Here is a 27,511-nt window from a genome sequence, read left to right as displayed (position 1 = left end):
GAACAGGGTCTCAAATTTAGAAAACCAACTTATGCTTGCTTAAGGGGAAAGGTGAGTTGGGGTGCTGCATAAAACCAGAGATTGAAATGAGCACAGATAAAGTTCCTTAAGCCAAATATGGAATAGACAAGAGCTACTCCTTGCTCAATGAAATGGACTAAACACCGCATATTAAACGCCTAAGAATGTACCTGACTAGTAAGTATCTTAAAACCTATGGATTGCTATGTCTCCGAAAGAGAATCAAGCATGTGTACAGGGGCATAAACGCAGCAGTGATAGGATTGGAGAGGTTCGGTGAGCAAATGAAGACCCTTTGAAGTCATATTGCATGGTACCCATTCCACGGGTTTCAACTACCCAGGTTTTAGGTATTCTTCCTTCAGCTAAAACATGCATGTGGAACCCAAGTATGATCAACCATGTGAACGGGAGACTTGTTCAAATATGTCTCAGTTTTCCTCCCCTGGTACTCGGGTGCAACATTCCAGACGCTTTACTAACACTCTCCCCACTTGGAGAGTCAGCGCCTTTAACCTCCTGTTTGGCCCAGTTTGCAATTTCTGCGGAAGATGAACAGGAATAGCGAGAACCAATGAGAGACTAGCTGGAGGTGTCTGGACGGGCAAATTTAACTCTCATTTCCCACCAGGAAGAGGAAATAACCAAAGGCTCAGCGTGCCGTGCCGGATCCAGATTAGGGCCTGAAGCCATCCTGCGGTGTTGCGGCCAGGTCACAAGAAAGCGAGTTGAAGAAAGGAGCTCAGGGGCACTGTAATTCACAAACCTGCAGAGTTATAAATGACAGCTATCGTCCAAAAATAGACTGAAGTAAGGCTGCCAAGAGGACTTGAAAGCGGGGCAGAATTGCAGGAAACCGATTTCAGGAGGTAGACTGGAATTGCATTGAAAGCATAGGAAAAGAGGCAGAACGTCCACAATGATGCACTTGGCCAAAAAGGGCGTATGCGTTTTTTCCTGAATATATTCAGGAAAAAACGCATACGCCCTTTTTGGCCAACCAAGCAAGCTTGCAAAGGAAATCTGCACTACAATGAAGTCTCACTTCCCCCCGGTCAAAAGGGCCATCTGAAAAAAGGGTAAAATCCAGAAAGGCAGGACAGGCCATGGAGAACTGGGAGCCTTGTTATGCTGAAGGGCGGGATGTAAATTGCCAACAACCACTCGGGAGAAGTGTATGGTGTTTCCTGAAACATCTAAAAAACAAAGCAACAGAACCTAGGGCACTTCCACTTATGGTCCTATAGCTTAGGGAAATTAAAATCAAAAAGACACAGCCACCCCAAAGTTTGGAACGGCTCTGTTTACAAGAACCTCGTTTACAGTACAAGTTCAACATCGCAGAAAGTGAAAAATGGGTAAAGAAGTTGTGGTATTTACTTACAAAACAATATCACTCAGCAATGAAATCTGTGTCATCAGGCCCTTAGCAGCACAATGAGTGGATTCAGGTATGATGATTCTAACTGAAATAAGTCACACAGAAAAAGAAACATCATAAGATATCAGTAATACACGGAATGTAAACTTGGCTACACAGGAACTGAATTACAGAACAGAACAGTGTCTCAAATTTAGAAAACCAACTTATGCTTGCTTAAGGGGAAAGGTGAGTTGGGGTGCTGCATAAAACCAGAGATTGAAATGAGCACAGATAAAGTTCCTTAAGCCAAATATGGAATAGACAAGAGCTACTCCTTGCTCAACGAAATGGACTCAACACCCCATATTAAACGCCTAAGAATGTACCTGACTAGTAAGTATCTTAAAACCTATGGATTGCTATGTCTCCGAAAGAGAATCAAGCATGTGTACAGGGGCATAAACGCAGCAGTGATAGGATTGGAGATGTTCGGTGAGCAAATGAAGACCCTTTGAAGTCATATTGCATGGTACCCATTCCACGGGTTTCAACTACCCAGGTTTTAGGTATTCTTCCTTCAGCTAAAACATGCATGTGGAACCCAGAGTATGATCAACCATGTGATCGGGAGACGTGTTCAAATATGTCTCAGTTTTCATACCCTGGTACTCGGGTGCAACATTCCAGACGCTTTACTAACACTCTCCCGACTTGGAGAGTCAGTCCCTTTAACCTCCTGTTTGGCCCAGTTTGCAATTTCTGTGGAAGATGAACAGGAATAGCGAGAACCAATGAGAGACTAGCTGGAGGTGTCTGGATGGGCAAATTTAACTCTCATTTCCCACCAGGAAGAGGAATTAACCAAAGGCTCAGCGTGCCGTGCCGGAACCAGATTAGGGCCTGAAGCCATAATGCGGTGTTGCGGCCAGCTCAAAAGAAAGCGAGTTGAAGAAAGGAGCTCAGGGGCACTGTAATTCACAAACCTGCAGAGTTATAAATGACAGCTATCGTCCAAAAATAGACTGAAGTAAGGCTGCCAAGAGGACTTGAAAGCGGGGCAGAATTGCAGGAAACCGATTTCAGGAGGTAGACTGGAATTGCATTGAAAGCATAGGAAAAGAGGCAGAACGTCCACAATGATGCACTTGGCCAAAAAGGGCGTATGCGTTTTTTCCTGAATATATTCAGGAAAAAACGCATACGCCCTTTTTGGCCAACCAAGCAAGCTTGCAAAGGAAATCTGCACTACAATGAAGTCTCACTTCCCCCCGGTCAAAAGGGCCATCTGAAAAAAGTGTAAAATCCAGAAAGGCAGGACAGGCCATGGAGAACTGGGAGCCTTGTTATGCTGATGGGCGGGATGTAAATTGCCAACAGACACTCGGGAGAAGTGTATGGTGTTTCCTGAAACATCTAAAAAACAAAGCAACAGAGCCTAGGGCACTTCCACTTATGGTCCTATAGCTTAGGGAAATTAAAATCAAAAAGACACAGCCACCCCAAAGTTTCGAACGCCTCTGTTTACAAGAACCTCGTTTACCATACAAGTTCAATATCACAGAAAGTGAAAAATGCATAAAGAACTTGTGGTACTTACGTACAATGCAGTATCACTCAGCAATGAAATCTATGTCATCAGGCCCGTAGCAGCATAATGAGTAGATTCAGGTACGATGATTCTAACTGAAATAAGTCACACAGAAAAAGAAACATCATAAGATATCAGTAATACACGGAATGTAAACTTGGCTACACAGGAACTGCATTCCAAAACAGAACAGGGTCTCAAATTTAGAAAACCAACTTATGCTTGCTTAAGGGGAAAGGTGAGTTGGGGTGCTGCATAAAACCAGAGATTGAAATGAGCACAGATAAAGTTCCTTAAGCCAAATATGGAATAGACAAGAGCTACTCCTTGCTCAATGAAATGGACTAAACACCGCATATTAAACGCCTAAGAATGTACCTGACTAGTAAGTATCTTAAAACCTATGGATTGCTATGTCTCCGAAAGAGAATCAAGCATGTGTACAGGGGCATAAACGCAGCAGTGATAGGATTGGAGAGGTTCGGTGAGCAAATGAAGACCCTTTGAAGTCATATTGCATGGTACCCATTCCACGGGTTTCAACTACCCAGGTTTTAGGTATTCTTCCTTCAGCTAAAACATGCATGTGGAACCCAAGTATGATCAACCATGTGAACGGGAGACGTGTTCAAATATGTCTCAGTTTTCCTCCCCTGGTACTCGGGTGCAACATTCCAGACGCTTTACTAACACTCTCCCCACTTGGAGAGTCAGCGCCTTTAACCTCCTGTTTGGCCCAGTTTGCAATTTCTGCGGAAGATGAACAGGAATAGCGAGAACCAATGAGAGACTAGCTGGAGGTGTCTGGACGGGCAAATTTAACTCTCATTTCCCACCAGGAAGAGGAAATAACCAAAGGCTCAGCGTGCCGTGCCGGATCCAGATTAGGGCCTGAAGCCATCCTGCGGTGTTGCGGCCAGGTCACAAGAAAGCGAGTTGAAGAAAGGAGCTCAGGGGCACTGTAATTCACAAACCTGCAGAGTTATAAATGACAGCTATCGTCCAAAAATAGACTGAAGTAAGGCTGCCAAGAGGACTTGAAAGCGGGGCAGAATTGCAGGAAACCGATTTCAGGAGGTAGACTGGAATTACATTGAAAGCATAGGAAAAGAGGCAGAACGTCCACAATGATGCACTTGGCCAAAAAGGGCGTATGCGTTTTTTCCTGAATATATTCAGGAAAAAACGCATACGCCCTTTTTGGCCAACCAAGCAAGCTTGCAAAGGAAATCTGCACTACAATGAAGTCTCACTTCCCCCCGGTCAAAAGGGCCATCTGAAAAAAGTGTAAAATCCAGAAAGGCAGGACAGGCCATGGAGAACTGTGAGCATTTTTATGCTGAAAGGCGGGATGTAAATTGCCAACAACCACTCGGGAGAAGTGTATGGTGTTTCCTGAAACATCTAAAAAACAAAGCAACAGAGCCTAGGGCACTTCCACTTATGGTCCTATAGCTTAGGGAATTTAAAATCAAAAAGACACAGCCACCCCAAAGTTTGGAACGGCTCTGTTTACAAGAACCTCGTTTACAGTACAAGTTCAACATCGCAGAAAGTGAAAAATGGATAAAGAAGTTGTGGTATTTACTTACAAAGCAATATCACTCAGCAATGAAATCTGTGTCATCAGGCCCTTAGCAGCACAATGAGTGGATTCAGGTATGATGATTCTAACTGAAATAAGTCACACAGAAAAAGAAACATCATAAGATATCAGTAATACACGGAATGTAAACTTGGCTACACAGGAACTGAATTACAGAACAGAACAGGGTCTCAAATTTAGAAAACCAACTTATGCTTGCTTAAGGGGAAAGGTGAGTTGGGGTGCTGCATAAAACCAGAGATTGAAATGAGCACAGATAAAGTTCCTTAAGCCAAATATGGAATAGACAAGAGCTACTCCTTGCTCAACGAAATGGACTCAACACCCCATATTAAACGCCTAAGAATGTACCTGACTAGTAAGTATCTTAAAACCTATGGATTGCTATGTCTCCGAAAGAGAATCAAGCATGTGTACAGGGGCATAAACGCAGCAGTGATAGGATTGGAGAGGTTCGGTGAGCAAATGAAGACCCTTTGAAGTCATATTGCATGGTACCCATTCCACGGGTTTGAACTACTAAGGTTTAAGGTATTCTTCCTTCAGCTAAAACATGCATGTGCAACCTAGAGTATGATCAACCATGTGATCGGGAGACGTGTTCAAATATGTCCCAGTTTTCGTACCCTGGTACTCGGGTGCAACATTCCAGACGCTTTACTAACACTCTCCCGACTTGGAGAGTCAGTCCCTTTAACATCCTGTTTGGCCCAGTTTGCAATTTCTGCGGAAGATGAACAGGAATAGCGAGAACCAATGAGAGGCTAGCTGGAGGTGTCTGGACGGGCAAATTTAACTCTCATTTCCCACCAGGAAGAGGAATTAACCAAAGGCTCAGTGTGCCGTGCCGGAACCAGATTAGGGCCTGAAGCCATCCTGCGGTGTTGCGGCCAGCTCAAAAGAAAGCGAGTTGAAGAAAGGAGCTCAGAGGCACTGTAATTCACAAACCTGCAGAGTTATAAATGACAGCTATCGTCCAAAAATAGACTGAAGTAAGGCTGCCAAGAGGACTTGAAAGCGGGGCAGAATTGCAGGAAACCGATTTCAGGAGGTAGACTGGAATTGCATTGAAAGCATAGGAAAAGAGGCAGAACGTCCACAATGATGCACTTGGCCAAAAACGGCGTATGCGTTTTTTCCTGAATATATTCAGGAAAAAACGCATACACACTTTTTGGCCAACCAAGCAAGCTTGCAAAGGAAATCTGCACTACAATGAAGTCTCACTTCCCCCCGGTCAAAAGGGCCATCTGAAAAAAGTGTAAAATCCAGAAAGGCAGGACAGGCCATGGAGAACTGGAAGCCTTGTTATGCTGATGGGCGGGATGTAAATTACCAACAGACACTCAGGAGAAGTGTATGGTGTTTCCTGAAACATCTAAAAAACAAAGCAACAGAGCCTAGGGCACTGCCACTTATGGTCCTATAGCTTAGGGAAATTAAAATCAAAAAGACACAGCCACCCCAAAGTTTGGGACGCCTCTGTTTACAAGAACCTCGTTTACAGTACAAGTTCAACATCGCAGAAAGTGAAAAATGGATAAAGAACTTGTGGTACTTACGTACAATGCAGTATCACTCAGCAATGAAATCTATGTCATCAGGCCCGTAGCAGCATAATGAGTAGATTCAGGTACGATGATTCTAACTGAAATAAGTCACACAGAAAAAGAAACATCATAAGATATCAGTAATACGCGGAATGTAAACTTGGCTACACAGGAACTGAATTCCAAAACAGAACAGGTTCTCAAATTTAGAAAACCAACTTATGCTTGCTTAAGGGGAAAGGTGAGTTGGGTTGCTGCATAAAACCAGAGATTGTAATGAGCACAGATAAAGTTCCTTAAGCCAAATATGGAATAGACAAGAGCTACTCCTTGCTCAACGAAATGGACTCAACACCGCATATTAAACGCCTAAGAATGTACCTGACTAGTAAGTATCTTAAAACCTATGGATTGCTATGTCTCCGAAAGAGAATCAAGCATGTGTACAGGGGCATAAACGCAGCAGTGATAGGATTGGAGAGGTTCGGTGAGCAAACGAAGACCCTTTGAAGTCATATTGCATGGTACCCATTCCACAGGTTTCACCTACCCAGGTTTTAGGTATTCTTCCTTCAGCTAAAACATGCATGTGGAACCCAGAGTATGATCAACCATGTGATCGGGAGACGTGTTCAAATATGTCTCAGTTTTCGTACCCTGGTAGTCGGGTGCAACATTCCAGACGATTTACTAACACTCTCCCCACTTGGAGAGTCAGCGCCTTTAACCTCCTGTTTGGCCCAGTTTGCAATTTCTGCGGAAGATGAACAGGAATAGCGAGAACCAATGAGAGGCTAGCTGCAGGTGTCTGGACGGGCAAATTTAACTCTCATTTCCCACCAGGAAGAGGAATTAACCAAAGGCTCAGCATGCCTGGCCGGAACCAGATTAGGGCCTGAAGCCATCCTGCGGTGTTGCGGCCAGGTCACAAGAAAGCGAGTTGAAGAAAGGAGCTCAGGGGCACTGTAATTCACAAACCTGCAGAGTTATAAATGACAGCTATCGTCCAAAAATAGACTGAAGTAAGGCTGCCAAGAGGACTTGAAAGCGGGGCAGAATTGCAGGAAACCGATTTCAGGAGGTAGACTGGAATTGCATTGAAAGCATAGGAAAAGAGGCAGAACGTCCACAATGATGCACTTGGCCAAAAAGGGCGTATGCGTTTTTTCCTGAATATATTCAGGAAAAAACGCATACGCCCTTTTTGGCCACCCAAGCAAGCTTGCAAACGAAATCTGCACTACAATGAAGTCTCACTTCCCCCCGGTCAAAAGGGCCATCTGAAAAAAGTGTAAAATCCAGAAAGGCAGGACAGGCCATGGAGAACTGGGAGCCTTGTTATGCTGAAGGGCGGGATGTAAATTGCCAACAACCACTCGGGAGAAGTGTATGGTGTTTCCTGAAACATCTAAAAAACAAAGCAACAGAACCTAGGGCACTTCCACTTATGGTCCTATAGCTTAGGGAAATTAAAATCAAAAAGACACAGCCACCCCAAAGTTTGGGACGCCTCCGTTTACAAGAACCTCATTTACCGTACAAGTTCAATATCACAGAAAGTGAAAAATGGATAAAGAACTTGTGGTACTTACGTACAATGCAGTATCACTCAGCAATGAAATCTATGTCATCAGGTCCGTAGCAGCATAATGAGTGGATTCAGGTACGATGATTCTAACTGAAATAAGTCACACAGAAAAAGAAACATCATAAGATATCACTAATACACGGAATGTATACTTGGCTACACAGGAACTGCATTCCAAAACAGAACAGGGTCTCAAATTTAGAAAACCAACTTATGCTTGCTTAAGGGGAAAGGTGAGTTGGGGTGCTGCATAAAACCAGAGATTGAAATGAGCACAGATAAAGTTCCTTAAGCCAAATATGGAATAGACAAGAGCTACTCCTTGCTCAACGAAATGGACTCAACACCGCATATTAAACGCCTAAGAATGTACCTGACTAGTAAGTATCTTAAAACCTATGGATTGCTATGTCTCCAAAAGAGAATCAAGCGTGTGTACAGGGGCATAAACGCAGCAGTGATAGGATTGGAGAGGTTCGGTGAGCAAATGAAGACCCTTTGAAGTCATATTGCATGGTACCCATTACACGGGTCTCAACTCTCCAGGTTTAAGGTATTCTTCCTTCAGCTAAAACATGCATGTGGAACCCAGAGTATGATCAACCATGTGAACGGGAGACGTGTTCAAATATGTCTCAGTTTTCGTACCCGGGTACTCGGGTGCAACATTCCAGACGCTTTACTAACACTCTCCCGACTTGGAGAGTCAGTCCCTTTAACCTCCTGTTTGGCCCAGTTGGCAATTTCTGCGGAAGATGAACAGGAATAGCGAGAACCAATGAGAGGCTAGCTGGAGGTGTCTGAACGGGCAAATTTAACTCTCATTTCCCACCAGGAAGAGGAATTAACCAAAGGCTCAGAATGCCGGGCCAGAACCAGATTAGGGCCTGAAGCCATCCTGCGGTGTTGCGGCCAGGTCACAAGAAAGCGAGTTGAAGAAAGGAGCTCAGGGGCACTGTAATTCACAAACCTGCAGAGTTATAAATGACAGCTATCGTCCAAAAATAGACTGAAGTAAGGCTGCCAAGAGGACTTGAAAGCGGGGCAGAATTGCAGGAAACCGATTTCAGGAGGTAGACTGGAATTGCATTGAAAGCATAGGAAAAGAGGCAGAACGTCCACAATGATGCACTTGGCCAAAAAGGGCGTATGCGTTTTTTCCTGAATATATTCAGGAAAAAACGCATACGCCCTTTTTGGCCAACCAAGCAAGCTTGCAAAGGAAATCTGCACTACAATGAAGTCTCACTTCCCCCCGGTCAAAAGGGCCATCTGAAAAAAGTGTAAAATCCAGAAAGGCAGGACAGGCCATAGAGAACTGGGAGCCTTGTTATGCTGAAGGGCGGGATGTAAATTGCCAACAGACACTTGGGGAAGTGTATGGTGTTTCCTGAAACATCTAAAAAACAAAGCAACAGAGCCTAGGGCACTTCCACTTATGGTCCTATAGCTTAGGGAAATTAAAATCAAAAAGACACAGCCACCCCAAAGTTTGGAACGGCTCTGTTTACAAGAACCTCGTTTACAGTACAACTTCAACATCGCAGAAAGTGAAAAATGGATAAAGAAGTTGTGGTATTCACTTACAATGCAGTATCACTCAGCAATGAAATCTGTGTCATCAGGCCCTTAGCAGCACAATGAGTGGATTCAGGTATGATGATTCTAACTGAAATAAGTCACACAGAAAAAGAAACATCATAAGATATCAGTAATACACGGAATGGAAACTTGGCTACACAGGAACTGAATTACAGAACAGAACAGGGTCTCAAATTTAGAAAACCAACTTATGCTTGCTTAAGGGGAAAGGTGAGTTGGGGTGCTGCATAAAACCAGAGATTGAAATGAGCACAGATAAAGTTCCTTAAGCCAAATATGGAATAGACAAGAGCTACTCCTTGCTCAACGAAATGGACTCAACACCGCATATTAAACGCCTAAGAATGTACCTGACTAGTAAGTATCTTAAAACCTATGGATTGCTATGTCTCCGAAAGAGAATCAAGCATGTGTACAGGGGCATAAACGCAGCAGTGATAGGATTGGAGATGTTCGGTGAGCAAATGAAGACCCTTTGAAGTCATATTGCATGGTACCCATTACACGGGTCTCAACTCTCCAGGTTTAAGGTATTCTTCCTTCAGCTAAACCATGCATGTGGAACCCAGAGTATGATCAACCATGTGAACGGGAGACGTGTTCAAATATGTCTCAGTTTTCGTACCCTGGTACTCGGGTGCAACATTCCAGACGCTTTACTAACACTCTCCCCACTTGGAGAGTCAGTCCCTTTAACCTCCTGTTTGGCCCAGTTTGCAATTTCTGCGGAAGATGAACAGGAATAGCGAGAACCAATGAGAGACTAGCTGGAGGTGTCTGAACGGGCAAATTTAACTCTCATTTCCCACCAGGAAGAGGAATTAACCAAAGGCTCAGCGTGCCATGCCGGAACCAGATTAGGGCCTGAAGACATCCTGCGGTGTTGCGGCCAGGTCACAAGAAAGCGAGTTGAAGAAAGGAGCTCAGCGGCACTGTAATTCACAAACCTGCAGAGTTATAAATGACAGCTATCGTCCAAAAATAGACTGAAGTAAGGCTGCCAAGAGGACTTGAAAGCGGGGCAGAATTGCAGGAAACCGATTTCAGGAGGTAGATTGGAATTGCATTGAAAGCTTAAGAAAAGAGGCAGAACGTCCACAATGATGCACTTGGCCAAAAAGGGCGTATGCGTTTTTTCCTGAATATATTCAGGAAAAAACGCATACGCCCTTTTTGGCCAACCAAGCAAGCTTGCAAAGGAAATCTGCACTACAATGAAGTCTCACTTCCCCCCGCTCAAAAGGGCCATCTGAAAAAAGTGTAAAATCCAGAAAGGCAGGACAGGCCATGGAGAACTGGGAGCCTTGTTATGCTGATGGGCGGGATGTAAATTGCCAACAGACACTTGGGGAAGTGTATGGTGTTTCCTGAAACATCTAAAAAACAAAGCAACAGAGCCTAGGGCACTTCCACTTATGGTCCTATAGCTTAGGGAAATTAAAATCAAAAAGACACAGCCACCCCAAAGTTTGGAACGGCTCTGTTTACAAGAACCTCGTTTACAGTACAACTTCAACATCGCAGAAAGTGAAAAATGGATAAAGAAGTTGTGGTATTCACTTACAATGCAGTATCACTCAGCAATGAAATCTGTGTCATCAGGCCCGTAGCAGCACAATGAGTGGATTCAGGTATGATGATTCTAACTGAAATAAGTCACACAGAAAAAGAAACATCATAAGATATCAGTAATACACGGAATGGAAACTTGGCTACACAGGAACTGAATTACAGAACAGAACAGGGTCTCAAATTTAGAAAACCAACTTATGCTTGCTTAAGGGGAAAGGTGAGTTGGGGTGCTGCATAAAACCAGAGATTGAAATGAGCACAGATAAAGTTCCTTAAGCCAAATATGGAATAGACAAGAGCTACTCCTTGCTCAACGAAATGGACTCAACACCGCATATTAAACGCCTAAGAATGTACCTGACTAGTAAGTATCTTAAAACCTATGGATTGCTATGTCTCCGAAAGAGAATCAAGCATGTGTACAGGGGCATAAACGCAGCAGTGATAGGATTGGAGATGTTCGGTGAGCAAATGAAGACCCTTTGAAGTCATATTGCATGGTACCCATTACACGGGTCTCAACTCTCCAGGTTTAAGGTATTCTTCCTTCAGCTAAACCATGCATGTGGAACCCAGAGTATGATCAACCATGTGAACGGGAGACGTGTTCAAATATGTCTCAGTTTTCGTACCCTGGTACTCGGGTGCAACATTCCAGACGCTTTACTAACACTCTCCCCACTTGGAGAGTCAGTCCCTTTAACCTCCTGTTTGGCCCAGTTTGCAATTTCTGCGGAAGATGAACAGGAATAGCGAGAACCAATGAGAGACTAGCTGGAGGTGTCTGAACGGGCAAATTTAACTCTCATTTCCCACCAGGAAGAGGAATTAACCAAAGGCTCAGCGTGCCATGCCGGAACCAGATTAGGGCCTGAAGACATCCTGCGGTGTTGCGGCCAGGTCACAAGAAAGCGAGTTGAAGAAAGGAGCTCAGCGGCACTGTAATTCACAAACCTGCAGAGTTATAAATGACAGCTATCGTCCAAAAATAGACTGAAGTAAGGCTGCCAAGAGGACTTGAAAGCGGGGCAGAATTGCAGGAAACCGATTTCAGGAGGTAGATTGGAATTGCATTGAAAGCTTAAGAAAAGAGGCAGAACGTCCACAATGATGCACTTGGCCAAAAAGGGCGTATGCGTTTTTTCCTGAATATATTCAGGAAAAAACGCATACGCCCTTTTTGGCCAACCAAGCAAGCTTGCAAAGGAAATCTGCACTACAATGAAGTCTCACTTCCCCCCGCTCAAAAGGGCCATCTGAAAAAAGTGTAAAATCCAGAAAGGCAGGACAGGCCATGGAGAACTGGGAGCCTTGTTATGCTGATGGGCGGGATGTAAATTGCCAACAAACACTCGGGAGAAGTGTATGGTGTTTCCTGAAACATCTAAAAAACAAAGCAACAGAGCCTAGGGCACTTCCACTTATGGTCCTATAGCTTAGGGAAATTAAAATCAAAAACACACAGCCACCCCAAAGTTTCGAATGGCTCTGTTTACAAGAACCTCGTTTACAGGACAAGTTCAACATCGCAGAAAGTGAAAAATGGATAAAAAAGTTGTGGTATTTACTTACAAAGCAATATCACTCAGCAATGAAATCTGTGTCATCAGGCCCTTAGCAGCACAATGAGTGGATTCAGGTATGATGATTCTAACTGAAATAAGTCACACAGAAACAGAAACATCATAAGATATCAGTAATACACGGAATGTAAACTTGGCTACACAGGAACTGAATTACAGAACAGAACAGGGTCTCAAATTTAGAAAACCAACTTATGCTTGCTTAAGGGCAAAGGTGAGTTGGGGTGCTGCATAAAACCAGAGATTGAAATGAGCACAGATAAAGTTCCTTAAGCCAAATATGGAATAGACAAGAGCTACTCCTTGCTCGAAGAAATGGACCCAACACCGCATATTAAACGCCTAAGAATGTACCTGACTAGTAAGTATCTTAAAACCTAGGGATTGCTATGTCTCCGAAAGAGAATCAAGCATGTGTACAGGGGCATAAACGCAGCAGTGATAGGATTAGAGAGGTTCGGTGAGCAAATGAAGACCTTTTGAAGTCATATTGCATGGTACCCATTCCACGGGTTTCAACTACCCAGGTTTTAGGTATTCTTCCTTCAGGTAAAACATGCATGTGGAACCCAGAGTATGATCAACCATGAGATCGGGAGACGTGTTCAAATATGTCTCAGTTTTCCTCCCCTGGTACTCGGGTGCAACATTCCAGACGCTTTACTAACACTGTCCCCACTTGGAGAGTCAGCGCCTTTAACCTCCTGTTTGGCCCAGTTTGCAATTTCTGCGGAAGATGAACAGGAATAGCGAGAACCAATGAGAGACTAGCTGGAGGTGTCTGGACGGGCAAATTTAACTCTCATTTCCCACCAGGAAGAGGAAATAACCAAAGGCTCAGCGTGCCGTACCGGAATCAGATTAGGGCCTGAAGCCATCCTGCGGTGTTGCGGCCAGCTCAAAAGAAAGCGAGTTGAAGAAAGGAGCTCAGGGGCACTGTAATTCACAAACCTGCAGAGTTATAAATGACAGCTATCGTCCAAAAATAGACTGAAGTAAGGCTGCCAAGAGGACTTGAAAGCGGGGCAGAATTGCAGGAAACCGATTTCAGGAGGTAGACTGGAATTGCATTGAAAGCATAGGAAAAGAGGCAGAACGTCCACAATGATGCACTTGGCCAAAAAGGGCGTATGCGTTTTTTCCTGAATATATTCAGGAAAAAATGCATACGCCCTTTTTGGCCAACCAAGGAAGCTTGCAAAGGAAATCTGCACTACAATGAAGTCTCACTTCCCCCCGGTCAAAAGGGCCATCTGAAAAAAGTGTAAAATCCAGAAAGGCAGGACAGGCCATGGAGAACTGGGAGCCTTGTTATGCTGATGGGCGGGATGTAAATTGCCAACAACCACTCGGGAGAAGTGTATGGTGTTTCCTGAAACATCTAAAAAACAAAGCAACAGAACCTAGGGCACTTCCACTTATGGTCCTATAGCTTAGGGAAATTAAAATGAAAAAGACACAGCCACCCCAAAGTTTGTATCGGCTCTGTTTACAAGAACCTCGTTTACAGTACAAGTTCAACATCGCAGAAAGTGAAAAATGGATAAGGAAGTTGTGGTATTTACTTACAAAGCAATATCACTCAGCAATGAAATCTGTGTCATCAGGCCCTTAGCAGCACAATGAGTGGATTCAGGTATGATGATTGTAACTGAAATAAGTCACACAGAAAAAGAAACATCATAAGATATCAGTAATACACGGAATGGAAACTTGGCTACACAGGAACTGAATTACAGAACAGAACAGGGTCTCAAATTTAGAAAACCAACTTATGCTTGCTTAAGGGGAAAGGTGAGTTGGGGTGCTGCATAAAACCAGAGATTGAAATGAGCACAGATAAAGTTCCTTAAGCCAAATATGGAATAGACAAGAGCTACTCCTTGCTCAACGAAATGGACTCAACACCGCATATTAAACGCCTAAGAATGTACCTGACTAGTAAGTATCTTAAAACCTATGGATTGCTATGTCTCCGAAAGAGAATCAAGCATGTGTACAGGGGCATAAACGCAGCAGTGATAGGATTGGAGATGTTCGGTGAGCAAATGAAGACCCTTTGAAGTCATATTGCATGGTACCCATTACACGGGTCTCAACTCTCCAGGTTTAAGGTATTCTTCCTTCAGCTAAACCATGCATGTGGAACCCAGAGTATGATCAACCATGTGAACGGGAGACGTGTTCAAATATGTCTCAGTTTTCGTACCCTGGTACTCGGGTGCAACATTCCAGACGCTTTACTAACACTCTCCCGACTTGGAGAGTCAGTCCCTTTAACCTCCTGTTTGGCCCAGTTTGCAATTTCTGCGGAAGATGAACAGGAATAGCGAGAACCAATGAGAGACTAGCTGGAGGTGTCTGCACGGGCAAATTTACCTCTCATTTCCCACCAGGAAGAGGAATTAACCAAAGGCTCAGCATGCCGGGCCGGAACCAGATTAGGCCCTGAAGCCATCCTGCGGTGTTGCGGCCAGGTCACAAGAAAGCGAGTTGAAGAAAGGAGCTCAGGGGCACTGTAATTCACAAACCTGCAGAGTTATAAATGACAGCTATCGTCCAAAAATAGACTGAAGTAAGGCTGCCAAGAGGACTTGAAAGCGGGGCAGAATTGCAGGAAACCGATTTCAGGAGGTAGACTGGAATTGCATTGAAAGCATAGGAAAAGAGGCAGAACGTCCACAATGATGCACTTGGCCAAAAAGGGCGTATGCGTTTTTTCCTGAATATATTCAGGAAAAAACGCATACGCCCTTTTTGGCCAACCAAGCAAGCTTGCAAAGGAAATCTGCACTACAATGAATTCTCACTTTCCCCCGGTCAAAAGGGCCATCTGAAAAAAGTGTAAAATCCAGAAAGGCAGGACAGGCCATTGAGAACTGGGAGCCTTGTTATGCTGATGGGCGGGATGTAAATTGCCAACAGACACTTGGGAGAAGTGTATGGTGTTTCCTGAAACATCTAAGAAACAAAGCAACAGAGCCTAGGGCACTTCCACTTATGGTCCTATAGCTTAGGGAAATTAAAATCAAAAAGACACAGCCACCCCAAAGTTTGGAACGGCTCTGTTTACAAGAACCTCGTTTACAGTACAAGTTCAACATCGCAGAAAGTGAAAAATGGATAAAGAAGTTGTGGTATTCACCTACAAAGCAATATCACTCAGCAATGAAATCTATGTCATCAGGCCCTTAGCAGCACAATGAGTGGATTCAGGTATGATGATTGTAACTGAAATAAGTCACACAGAAAAAGAAACATCATAAGATATCAGTAATACACGGAATGGAAACTTGGCTACACAGGAACTGAATTACAGAACAGAACAGGGTCTCAAATTTAGAAAACCAACTTATGCTTGCTTAAGGGGAAAGGTGAGTTGGGGTGCTGCATAAAACCAGAGATTGAAATGAGCACAGATAAAGTTCCTTAAGCCAAATATGGAATAGACAAGAGCTACTCCTTGCTCAACGAAATGGACTCAACATCGCATATTAAACGCCTAAGAATGTACCTGACTAGTAAGTATCTTAAAACCTATGGATTGCTATGTCTCCGAAAGAGAATCAAGCATGTGTACAGGGGCATAAACGCAGCAGTGATAGGATTGGAGATGTTCGGTGAGCAAATGAAGACCCTTTGAAGTCATATTGCATGGTACCCATTACACGGGTCTCAACTCTCCAGGTTTAAGGTATTCTTCCTTCAGCTAAACCATGCATGTGGAACCCAGAGTATAATCAACCATGTGAACGGGAGACGTGTTCAAATATGTCTCAGGTTTCGTACCCTGGTACTCGGGTGCAACATTCCAGACGCTTTACTAACACTCTCCCGACTTGGAGAGTCAGTCCCTTTAACCTCCTGTTTGGCCCAGTTTGCAATTTCTGCGGAAGATGAACAGGAATAGCGAGAACCAATGAGAGGCTAGCTGGAGGTGTCTGCACGGGCAAATTTACCTCTCATTTCCCACCAGGAAGAGGAATTAACCAAAGGCTCAGAATGCCGGGCCGGAACCAGATTAGGGCCTGAAGCCATCCTGCGGTGTTGCGGCCAGGTCACAAGAAAGCGAGTTGAAGAAAGGAGCTCAGGGGCACTGTAATTCACAAACCTGCAGAGTTATAAATGACAGCTATCGTCCAAAAATAGACTGAAGTAAGGCTGCCAAGAGGACTTGAAAGCGGGGCAGAATTGCAGGAAACCGATTTCAGGAGGTAGACTGGAATTGCATTGAAAGCATAGGAAAAGAGGCAGAACGTCCACAATGATGCACTTGGCCAAAAAGGGCATATGCGTTTTTTCCTGAATATATTCAGGAAAAAACGCATACGCCCTTTTTGGCCAACCAAGCAAGCTTGCAAAGGAAATCTGCACTACAATGAAGTCTCACTTCCCCCCGGTCAAAAGGGCCATCTGAAAAAAGTGTAAAATCCAGAAAGGCAGGACAGGCCATGGAGAACTGGGAGCCTTGTTATGCTGATGGGCGGGATGTAAATTGCCAACAGACACTTGGGAGAAGTGTATGGTGTTTCCTGAAACATCTAAAAAACAAAGCAACAGAGCCTAGGGCACTTCCACTTATGGTCCTATAGCTTAGGGAAATTAAAATCAAAAAGACACAGCCACCCCAAAGTTTGGAACGGCTCTGTTTACAAGAACCTCGTTTACAGTACAAGTTCAACATCGCAGAAAGTGAAAAATGGATAAAGAAGTTGTGGTATTCACTTACAATGCAGTATCACTCAGCAATGAAATCTATGTCATCAGGCCCGTAGCAGCACAATGAGTGGATTCAGGTATGATGATTCTAACTGAAATAAGTCACACAGAAAAAGAAACATCATAAGATATCAGTAATACACGGAATGGAAACTTGGCTACACAGGAACTGAATTACAGAACAGAACAGGGTCTCAAATTTAGAAAACCAACTTATGCTTGCTTAAGGGGAAAGGTGAGTTGGGGTGCTGCATAAAACCAGAGATTGAAATGAGCACAGATAAAGTTCCTTAAGCCAAATATGGAATAGACAAGAGCTACTCCTTGCTCAACGAAATGGACTCAACACCGCATATTAAACGCCTAAGAATGTACCTGACTAGTAAGTATCTTAAAACCTATGGATTGCTATGTCTCCGAAAGAGAATCAAGCATGTGTACAGGGGCATAAACGCAGCAGTGATAGGATTGGAGATGTTCGGTGAGCAAATGAAGACCCTTTGAAGTCATATTGCATGGTACCCATTACACGGGTCTCAACTCTCCAGGTTTAAGGTATTCTTCCTTCAGCTAAACCATGCATGTGGAACCCAGAGTATGATCAACCATGTGAACGGGAGACGTGTTCAAATATGTCTCAGTTTTCGTACCCTGGTACTCGGGTGCAACATTCCAGACGCTTTACTAACACTCTCCCGACTTGGAGAGTCAGTCCCTTTAACCTCCTGTTTGGCCCAGTTTGCAATTTCTGCGGAAGATGAACAGGAATAGCGAGAACCAATGAGAGGCTAGCTGGAGGTGTCTGCACGGGCAAATTTACCTCTCATTTCCCACCAGGAAGAGGAATTAACCAAAGGCTCAGAATGCCGGGCCGGAACCAGATTAGGGCCTGAAGCCATCCTGCGGTGTTGCGGCCAGGTCACAAGAAAGCGAGTTGAAGAAAGGAGCTCAGGGGCACTGTAATTCACAAACCTGCAGAGTTATAAATGACAGCTATCGTCCAAAAATAGACTGAAGTAAGGCTGCCAAGAGGACTTGAAAGCGGGGCAGAATTGCAGGAAACCGATTTCAGGAGGTAGACTGGAATTGCATTGAAAGCATAGGAAAAGAGGCAGAACGTCCACAATGATGCACTTGGCCAAAAAGGGCGTATGCGTTTTTTCCTGAATATATTCAGGAAAAAACGCATACGCCCTTTTTGGCCAACCAAGCAAGCTTGCAAAGGAAATCTGCACTACAATGAAGTCTCACTTCCCCCCGGTCAAAAGGGCCATCTGAAAAAAGTGTAAAATCCAGAAAGGCAGGACAGGCCATGGAGAACTGGGAGCCTTGTTATGCTGATGGGCGGGATGTAAATTGCCAACAGACACTTGGGAGAAGTGTATGGTGTTTCCTGAAACATCTAAAAAACAAAGCAACAGAGCCTAGGGCACTTCCACTTATGGTCCTATAGCTTAGGGAAATTAAAATCAAAAAGACACAGCCACCCCAAAGTTTGGAACGGCTCTGTTTACAAGAACCTCGTTTACAGTACAAGTTCAACATCGCAGAAAGTGAAAAATGGATAAAGAAGTTGTGGTATTCACTTACAATGCAGTATCACTCAGCAATGAAATCTATGTCATCAGGCCCGTAGCAGCACAATGAGTGGATTCAGGTATGATGATTCTAACTGAAATAAGTCACACAGAAAAAGAAACATCATAAGATATCAGTAATACACGGAATGTAAACTTGGCTACACAGGAACTGAATTACAGAACAGAACAGGGTCTCAAATTTAGAAAACCAACTTATGCTTGCTTAAGGGGAAAGGTGAGTTGGGGTGCTGCATAAAACCAGAGATTGAAATGAGCACAGATAAAGTTCCTTAAGCCAAATATGGAATAGACAAGAGCTACTCCTTGCTCGAAGAAATGGACCCAACACCGCATATTAAACGCCTAAGAATGTACCTGACTAGTAAGTATCTTAAAACCTATGGATTGCTATGTCTCCGAAAGAGAATCAAGCATGTGTACAGGGGCATAAACGCAGCAGTGATAGGATTGGAGATGTTCGGTGAGCAAATGAAGACCCTTTGAAGTCATATTGCATGGTACCCATTACATGGGTCTCAACTCTCCAGGTTTAAGGTATTCTTCCTTCAGCTAAACCATGCATGTGGAACCCAGAGTATGATCAACCATGTGAACGGGAGACGTGTTCAAATATGTCTCAGTTTTCGTACCCTGGTACTCGGGTGCAACATTCCAGACGCTTTACTAACACTCTCCCGACTTGGAGAGTCAGTCCCTTTAACCTCCTGTTTGGCCCAGTTTGCAATTTCTGCGGAAGATGAACAGGAATAGCGAGAACCAATGAGAGACTAGCTGGAGGTGTCTGGACGGGCAAATTTAACTCTCATTTCCCACCAGGAAGAGGAATTAACCAAAGGCTCAGAATGCCGGGCCGGAACCAGATTAGGGCCTGAAGCCATCCTGCGGTGTTGCGGCCAGGTCACAAGAAAGCGAGTTGAAGAAAGGAGCTCAGGGGCACTGTAATTCACAAACCTGCAGAGTTATAAATGACAGCTATCGTCCAAAAATAGACTGAAGTAAGGCTGCCAAGAGGACTTGAAAGCGGGGCAGAATTGCAGGAAACCGATTTCAGGAGGTAGACTGGAATTGCATTGAAAGCATAGGAAAAGAGGCAGAACGTCCACAATGATGCACTTGGCCAAAAAGGGCGTATGCGTTTTTTCCTGAATATATTCAGGAAAAAACGCATACGCCCTTTTTGGCCAACCAAGCAAGCTTGCAAAGGAAATCTGCACTACAATGAAGTCTCACTTCCCCCCGGTCAAAAGGGCCATCTGAAAAAAGTGTAAAATCCAGAAAGGCAGGACAGGCCATGGAGAACTGGGAGCCTTGTTATGCTGATGGGCGGGATGTAAATTGCCAACAGACACTTGGGAGAAGTGTATGGTGTTTCCTGAAACATCTAAAAAACAAAGCAACAGAGCCTAGGGCACTTCCACTTATGGTCCTATAGCTTAGGGAAATTAAAATCAAAAAGACACAGCCACCCCAAAGTTTGGAACGGCTCTGTTTACAAGAACCTCGTTTACAGTACAAGTTCAACATCGCAGAAAGTGAAAAATGGATAAAGAAGTTGTGGTATTCACTTACAATGCAGTATCACTCAGCAATGAAATCTATGTCATCAGGCCCGTAGCAGCACAATGAGTGGATTCAGGTATGATGATTCTAACTGAAATAAGTCACACAGAAAAAGAAACATCATAAGATATCAGTAATACACGGAATGTAAACTTGGCTACACAGGAACTGAATTACAGAACAGAACAGGGTCTCAAATTTAGAAAACCAACTTATGCTTGCTTAAGGGGAAAGGTGAGTTGGGGTGCTGCATAAAACCAGAGATTGAAATGAGCACAGATAAAGTTCCTTAAGCCAAATATGGAATAGACAAGAGCTACTCCTTGCTCGAAGAAATGGACCCAACACCGCATATTAAACGCCTAAGAATGTACCTGACTAGTAAGTATCTTAAAACCTATGGATTGCTATGTCTCCGAAAGAGAATCAAGCATGTGTACAGGGGCATAAACGCAGCAGTGATAGGATTGGAGATGTTCGGTGAGCAAATGAAGACCCTTTGAAGTCATATTGCATGGTACCCATTACACGGGTCTCAACTCTCCAGGTTTAAGGTATTCTTCCTTCAGCTAAACCATGCATGTGGAACCCAGAGTATGATCAACCATGTGAACGGGAGACGTGTTCAAATATGTCTCAGTTTTCGTACCCTGGTACTCGGGTGCAACATTCCAGACGCTTTACTAACACTCTCCCGACTTGGAGAGTCAGTCCCTTTAACCTCCTGTTTGGCCCAGTTTGCAATTTCTGCGGAAGATGAACAGGAATAGCGAGAACCAATGAGAGGCTAGCTGGAGGTGTCTGGACGGGCAAATTTAACTCTCATTTCCCACCAGGAAGAGGAATTAACCAAAGGCTCAGAATGCCGGGCCGGAACCAGATTAGGGCCTGAAGCCATCCTGCGGTGTTGCGGCCAGGTCACAAGAAAGCGAGTTGAAGAAAGGAGCTCAGGGGCACTGTAATTCACAAACCTGCAGAGTTATAAATGACAGCTATCGTCCAAAAATAGACTGAAGTAAGGCTGCCAAGAGGACTTGAAAGCGGGGCAGAATTGCAGGAAACCGATTTCAGGAGGTAGACTGGAATTGCATTGAAAGCATAGGAAAAGAGGCAGAACGTCCACAATGATGCACTTGGCCAAAAAGGGCGTATGCGTTTTTTCCTGAATATATTCAGGAAAAAACGCATACGCCCTTTTTGGCCAACCAAGCAAGCTTGCAAAGGAAATCTGCACTACAATGAAGTCTCACTTCCCCCCGGTCAAAAGGGCCATCTGAAAAAAGTGTAAAATCCAGAAAGGCAGGACAGGCCATGGAGAACTGGGAGCCTTGTTATGCTGATGGGCGGGATGTAAATTGCCAACAGACACTTGGGAGAAGTGTATGGTGTTTCCTGAAACATCTAAAAAACAAAGCAACAGAGCCTAGGGCACTTCCACTTATGGTCCTATAGCTTAGGGAAATTAAAATCAAAAAGACACAGCCACCCCAAAGTTTGGAACGGCTCTGTTTACAAGAACCTCGTTTACAGTACAAGTTCAATATCACAGAAAGTGAAAAATGGATAAAAAAGATGTGGTATTTACTTACAAAGCAATATCACTCAGCAATGAAATCTGTGTCATCAGGCCCTTAGCAGCACAATGAGTGGATTCAGGTATGATGATTCTAACTGAAATAAGTCACACAGAAAAAGAAACATCATAAGATATCAGTAATACACGGAATGTAAACTTGGCTACACAGGAACTGAATTACAGAACAGAACAGGGTCTCAAATTTAGAAAACCAACTTATGCTTGCTTAAGGGGAAAGGTGAATTGGGGTGCTGCATAAAACCAGAGATTGAAATGAGCACAGATAAAGTTCCTTAAGCCAAATATGGAATAGACAAGAGCTACTCCTTGCTCAACGAAATGGACTCAACACCGCATATTAAACGCCTAAGAATGTACCTGACTAGTAAGTATCTTAAAACCTATAGATTGCTATGTCTCCGAAAGAGAATCAAGCATGTGTACAGGTGCATAAACGCAGCAGTGATAGGATTGGAGAGGTTCGGTGAGCAAATGAAGACCCTTTGAAGTCATATTGCATGGTACCCATTCCACGGGTTTCAACTACCCAGGTTTTAGGTATTCTTCCTTCAGCTAAAACATGCATGTGGAACCCAGAGTATGATCAACCATGTGATCGGGAGACGTGTTCAAATATATCTCAGTTTTCCTCCCCTGGTACTCGGGTGCAACATTCCAGACGCTTTACTAACACTCTCCCCACTTGGAGAGTCAGCGCCTTTAACCTCCTGTTTGGCCCAGTTTGCAATTTCTGCGGAAGATGAACAGGAATAGCGAGAACCAATGAGAGGCTAGCTGCAGGTGTCTGGACGGGCAAATTTAACTCTCATTTCCCACCAGGAAGAGGAATTAACCAAAGGCTCAGCATGACGGGCCAGAACAAGATTAGGGCCTGAAGCCATCCTGCGGTGTTTCGGCCAGGTCACAAGAAAGCGAGTTGAAGAAAGGAGCTCAGGGGCACTGTAATTCACAAACCTGCAGAGTTATAAATGACAGCTATCGTCCAAAAATAGACTGAAGTAAGGCTGCCAAGAGGACTTGAAAGCGGGGCAGAATTGCAGGAAACCGATTTCAGGAGGTAGACTGGAATTGCATTGAAAGCATAGGAAAAGAGGCAGAACGTCCACAATGATGCACTTGGCCAAAAAGGGCGTATGCGTTTTTTCCTGAATATATTCAGGAAAAAACGCATACGCCCTTTTTGGCCAACCAAGCAAGCTTGCAAAGGAAATCTGCACTACAATGAAGTCTCACTTCCCCCCGGTCAAAAGGGCCATCTGAAAAAAGTGTAAAATCCAGAAAGGCAGGACAGGCCATGGAGAACTGGGAGCCTTGTTATGCTGATGGGCGGGATGTAAATTGCCAACAAACACTCGGGAGAAGTGTATGGTGTTTCCTGAAACATCTAAAAAACCAAGCAACAGAACCTAGGGCACTTCCACTTATGGTCCTATAGCTTAGGGAAATTAAAATCAAAAAGACACAGCCACCCCAAAGTTTGGATCGGCTCTGTTTACAAGAACCTCGTTTACAGTACAAGTTCAACATCGCAGAAAGTGAAAAATGGATAAAGAAGTTGTGGTATTCACTTACAATGCAATATCACTCAGCAATGAAATCTGTGTCATCAGGCCCTTAGCAGCACAATGAGTGGATTCAGGTATGATGATTCTAACTGAAATAAGTCACAGAGAAAAAGAAACATCATAAGATATCAGTAATACACGGAATGGAAACTTGGCTACACAGGAACTGAATTACAGAACAGAACAGGGTCTCAAATTTCGAAAACCAACTTATGCTTGCTTAAGGGGAAAGGTGAGTTGGGGTGCTGCATAAAACCAGAGATTGAAATGAGCACAGATAAAGTTCCTTAAGCCAAATATGGAATAGACAAGAGCTACTCCTTGCTCAATGAAATGGACTCAACACCCCATATTTAACGCCTAAGAATGTACCTGACTAGTAAGTATCTTAAAACCTATGGATTGCTATGTCTCCGAAAGAGAATCAAGCATGTGTACAGGGGCATAAACGCAGCAGTGATAGGATTGGAGAGGTTCGGTGAGCATATGAAGACCCTTTGAAGTCATATTGCATGGTACCCATTACACGGGTCTCAACTCTCCAGGTTTAAGGTATTCTTCCTTCAGCTAAAACATGCATGTGGAACCCAAGTATGATCAACCATGTGAACGGGAGACGTGTTCAAATATATCTCAGTTTTCCTCCCCTGGTACTTGGGTGCAACATTCCAGACGCTTTACTAACACTCTCCCGACTTGGAGAGTCAGTCCCTTTAACCTCCTGTTTGGCCCAGTTTGCAATTTCTGTGGAAGATGAACAGGAATAGCGAGAACCAATGAGAGACTAGCTGGAGGTGTCTGCACGGGCAAATTTACCTCTCATTTCCCACCAGGAAGAGGAATTAACCAAAGGCTCAGCATGCCGGGCCGGAACCAGATTAGGCCCTGAAGCCATCCTGCGGTGTTGCGGCCAGGTCACAAGAAAGCGAGTTGAAGAAAGGAGCTCAGGGGCACTGTAATTCACAAACCTGCAGAGTTATAAATGACAGCTATCGTCCAAAAATAGACTGAAGTAAGGCTGCCAAGAGGACTTGAAAGCGGGGCAGAATTGCAGGAAACCGATTTCAGGAGGTAGACTGGAATTGCATTGAAAGCATAGGAAAAGAGGCAGAACGTCCACAATGATGCACTTGGCCAAAAAGGGCGTATGCGTTTTTTCCTGAATATATTCAGGAAAAAACGCATACGCCCTTTTTGGCCAACCAAGCAAGCTTGCAAAGGAAATCTGCACTACAATGAATTCTCACTTTCCCCCGGTCAAAAGGGCCATCTGAAAAAAGTGTAAAATCCAGAAAGGCAGGACAGGCCATTGAGAACTGGGAGCCTTGTTATGCTGATGGGCGGGATGTAAATTGCCAACAGACACTTGGGAGAAGTGTATGGTGTTTCCTGAAACATCTAAGAAACAAAGCAAGAGAGCCTAGGGCACTTCCACTTATGGTCCTATAGCTTAGGGAAATTAAAATCAAAAAGACACAGCCACCCCAAAGTTTGGAACGGCTCTGTTTACAAGAACCTCGTTTACAGTACAAGTTCAACATCGCAGAAAGTGAAAAATGGATAAAGAAGTTGTGGTATTCACCTACAAAGCAATATCACTCAGCAATGAAATCTATGTCATCAGGCCCTTAGCAGCACAATGAGTGGATTCAGGTATGATGATTGTAACTGAAATAAGTCACACAGAAAAAGAAACATCATAAGATATCAGTAATACACGGAATGTAAACTTGGCTACACAGGAACTGAATTACAGAACAGAACAGGGTCTCAAATTTAGAAAACCAACTTATGCTTGCTTAAGGGGAAAGGTGAGTTGGGGTGCTGCATAAAACCAGAGATTGAAATGAGCACAGATAAAGTTCCTTAAGCCAAATATGGAATAGACAAGAGCTACTCCTTGCTCAATGAAATGGACTCAACACCGCATATTAAACGCCTAAGAATGTACCTGACTAGTAAGTATCTTAAAACCTATGGATTGCTATGTCTCCAAAAGAGAATCAAGCATGTGTACAGGGGCATAAACGCAGCAGTGATAGGATTGGAGAGGTTCGGTGAGCAAATGAAGACCCTTTGAAGTCATATTGCATGGTACCCATTCCACGGGTTTCAACTACCCAGGTTTAAGGTATTCTTCCTTCAGCTAAAACATGCATGTGGAACCTAGATTATGATCAACCATGTGATGGGGAGACGTGTTCAAATATGTCTCAGTTTTCGTACGCTGGTACTCGGGTGCAACATTCCAGACGCTTTACTAACACTCTCCCGACTTGGAGAGTCAGTCCCTTTAACCTCCTGTTTGGCCCAGTTTGCAATTTCTGCGGAAGATGAACAGGAATAGCGAGAACCAATGAGAGGCTAGCTGGAGGTATCTGGACGGGCAAATTTAACTCTCATTTCCCACCAGGAAGAGGAATTAACCAAAGGCTCAGCGTGCCGTGCCGGATCCAGATTAGGGCCTGAAGCCATCCTGCGGTGTTGCGGCCAGGTCACAAGAAAGCGAGTTGAAGAAAGGAGCTCAGGGGCACTGTAATTCACAAACCTGCAGAGTTATAAATGACAGCTATCGTCCAAAAATAGACTGAAGTAAGGCTGCCAAGAGGACTTGAAAACGGGGCAGAATTGCAGGAAACCGATTTCAGGAGGTAGACTGGAATTGCATTGAAAGCATAGGAAAAGAGGCAGAACGTCCACAATGATGCACTTGGCCAAAAAGGGCGTATGCGTTTTTTCCTGAATATATTCAGGAAAAAACGCATACGCCCTTTATGGCCAACCAAGCAAGCTTGCAAAGGAAATCTGCACTACAATGAAGTCTCACTTCCCCCTGGTCAAAAGTGCCATCTGAAAAAAGTGTAAAATCCAGAAAGGCAGGACAGGCCATGGAGAACTGGGAGCCTTGTTATGCTGATGGGCGGGATGTAAATTGCCAACAACCACTCGGGAGAAGTGTATGGTGTTTCCTGAAACATCTAAAAAACAAAGCAACATAGCCTAGGGCACTTCCACTTATGGTCCTATAGCTTAGGGAATTTAAAATCAAAAAGACACAGCCACCCCAAAGTTTGGAACGGCTCTGTTTACAAGAACCTCGTTTACAGTACAAGTTCAACATCGCAGAAAGTGCAAAATGGATAAAGAAGTTGTGGTATTTACTTAAAAAGCAATATCACTCAGCAATGAAATCTGTGTCATCAGGCCCTTAGCAGCACAATGAGTGGATTCAGGTATGATGATTCTAACTGAAATAAGTCACACAGAAAAAGAAACATCATAAGATATCAGTAATACACGGAATGTAAACTTGGCTACACAGGAACTGAATTACAGAACAGAACAGGGTCTCAAATTTCGAAAACCAACTTATGCTTGCTTAAGGGGAAAGGTGAGTTGGGGTGCTGCATAAAACCAGAGATTGAAATGAGCACAGATAAAGTTCCTTAAGCCAAATATGGAATAGACAAGAGCTACTCCTTGCTCAACGAAATGGACTCAACACCGCATATTAAACGCCTAAGAATGTACCTGACTAGTAAGTATCTTAAAACCTATGGATTGCTATGTCTCCGAAAGAGAATCAAGCATGTGTACATGGGCATAAATGCAGCAGTGATAGGATTGGAGGGGTTCGTGAGCAAATGAAGACCCTTTGAAGTCATACTGCATGGTACCCATTCCACGGGTCTCAACTCTCCAGGTTTAAGGTATTGTTCCTTCAGCTAAAACATGCATGTGGAACCTAGATTATGATCAACCATGTGATCGGGAGACGTGTTCAAATATGTCTCAGTTTTCGTACCCTGGTACTCGGGTTCAACATTCCAGACGCTTTACTAACATTCTCCCCACTTGGAGAGTCAGTCCCTTTAACCTCCTGTTTGGCCCAGTTTGCAATTTCTGTGGAAGATGAACAGGAATAGCGAGAACCAATGAGAGACTAGCTGGAGGTGTCTGGATGGGCAAATTTAACTCTCATTTCCCACCAGGAAG

At 44.0% G+C, this 27,511-nt stretch overlaps 1 long non-coding RNA gene across 1 annotated transcript in view; it reads right to left on the bottom strand.

Moving 5' to 3' along the window:
• LOC307181341 overlaps positions 1-26,770 on the bottom strand; it is a 598,475-nt gene extending 571,705 nt beyond the window's left edge. Inside the window, exon 1 of the long non-coding RNA XR_013826463.1 lies at positions 26,678-26,770. This is a non-coding gene — a long non-coding RNA (uncharacterized lncRNA). The remainder of the gene's footprint in view (positions 1-26,677) is intronic.
• Between the last annotated feature and the right edge of the window lie 741 nt (positions 26,771-27,511).

The sequence above is a fragment of the Stenella coeruleoalba genome (assembly GCF_951394435.1).
Source record: "Stenella coeruleoalba genome assembly, contig: scaffold_40, whole genome shotgun sequence".
Classification (NCBI taxonomy): Eukaryota; Metazoa; Chordata; class Mammalia; order Artiodactyla; family Delphinidae; genus Stenella; species Stenella coeruleoalba.
This window is presented reverse-complemented; position numbering and strand designations above follow the sequence as displayed.